The sequence below is a fragment of the Phaethon lepturus genome, unplaced genomic scaffold (assembly GCF_000687285.1).
Source record: "Phaethon lepturus isolate BGI_N335 unplaced genomic scaffold, ASM68728v1 scaffold48620, whole genome shotgun sequence".
NCBI lineage: Eukaryota > Metazoa > Chordata > Aves > Phaethontiformes > Phaethontidae > Phaethon > Phaethon lepturus.
Genome location: NW_010510670.1, coordinates 8,188 through 8,467, shown reverse-complemented (window position 1 = coordinate 8,467; position 280 = coordinate 8,188).

The following is a 280-nucleotide window of genomic DNA, read 5'->3' as shown; positions in this document are numbered from 1 at the left end:
AGGAATAACTATTCCAAGAGAACGGGGCAGGAAAGCTTTATAAAAAAATCAAGCTTTTCTTTTTTTTGCTCCAAACAGGGCAGAGCATTTTTGCCTTTCCCTCCTCCAGGCATCTTTCCTCCACATCCTTCCCTCTGACCTGAACCTCCTCATTACCGATGTGAGCCGCTCTGAGTCTCGTTAACCCGTGCCCCTCGTTACACCGCTCCTCGTCCCACAGTGCAGCCAGAGAAAAGGCAGTTCCACCCAGAGCGGCACGGCCAGCGTACCTCCAGGCAAG